Here is a 1372-nt window from a genome sequence, read left to right on the forward strand (position 1 = left end):
TGAGCATCCGTGGGGAGTTCGAGGCAGTGGAAAGAAGCGGGTAGGAAAGAAAACATGGGAGGAGCAAGGTCTCGGGAAAATGCACGGGACTCTGTGTTGCGGCCCCGAGCCCTTGGATGCAGAGAGAGAACCCTGGGTGCTTTGCGTCCGTGTCTGATAAAATGACCCCTGAGAGAGAGTGGAAAGTGCTGAGGATTAATGTTCGGTGAATCCAGGCTGGGACTTTGCCTGAACCAGGCGGATCCGTGTGTGCTGGGCCCCTGGGCCAAAATCTCACACTCTTCACACCAGCAGGAGAGTCTTTATTATTCTACTGCAAGATTTTACATTTACTCTGCATTACTGTCCATGAGCTGTGGTTAGATACTGTGTATTTATTGAATGAAAAGCCCCAGGATCTACTGTACATGCTAACTTGGCTTTAAGCTTCAGGAGGAGCAAAGAGAAATGCAGTCTTTCAGGGAACGCCAAGTTCTCTGACGCTCACGGGTGGATGACTGTTGCTCCGAGTGTATGGGCTAATATCCAGCTGTATCTCAGGGAAGTTCTTCTCCTACTTCCACTGGACTTTAAATTAGCAAACAAAGTTTAAATTAGCAGACAATGTCAGGATATGCATTATGCCCCATGAAAGCATTTAGCACGAGCAGCCCTGAACACTAAGTCAACATGAATTAAAATAAAGATGGAGAGAGTAAGGGATTAAGTTACTTGTTCTTTCCGTGCTCATTAAAGGCAGCACATGAAGCAGAACTAAGTCCTGGTTTTTGATTAGTTCTCCCAGGTTGAAAGAAAAAACAATAGGTATTAAAAAGAGGCTTTAACATGGCATAAACAGTTAACTTCGGCACTGCTTGGTCCCCAGGCATTTCTTTTTTTCTTTTTCTTTTTTTTTTTTTTTTTTGCGGTACGCGGGCCTCTCACTGTTGTGGCCTCTCCCGTTGCGGAGCACAGGCTCCAGACGCACAGGCTCAGCGGCCATGGCTCACAGGCCCAGCTGCTCCACGGCATGTGGGATCCTCCCAGACCGGGGCACAAACCCGTGTCCCCTGCATCGGCAGGCGGACTCTCAACCACTGCGCCACCAGGGAAGCCCTGTGTTAACCCTTTGTGACCATAGAGAACAAAAGTAGTGCCAAGGTGCCACTTCTCCGATTCCTCCACTTGACCTTAACCTCCCCACTTCGGCAGAGCTCTGGGTGAATGTATAGTTACATTTCTTTCCCATGGGTGTACTTCCTATACCCATTTATAATTCACTCCCAATCTAGCCAAGAGGCGAATGTTTATATAACATGTCATTTTATATGGAGATGTTCTCAGGGGTGATCCAGACTTGATCAAGATTCCCAGTCAAAGGTCTGACACATCG

This window comes from Tursiops truncatus, chromosome 1 (assembly GCF_011762595.2).
Source record: "Tursiops truncatus isolate mTurTru1 chromosome 1, mTurTru1.mat.Y, whole genome shotgun sequence".
In the NCBI taxonomy this organism is placed as follows: domain Eukaryota; kingdom Metazoa; phylum Chordata; class Mammalia; order Artiodactyla; family Delphinidae; genus Tursiops; species Tursiops truncatus.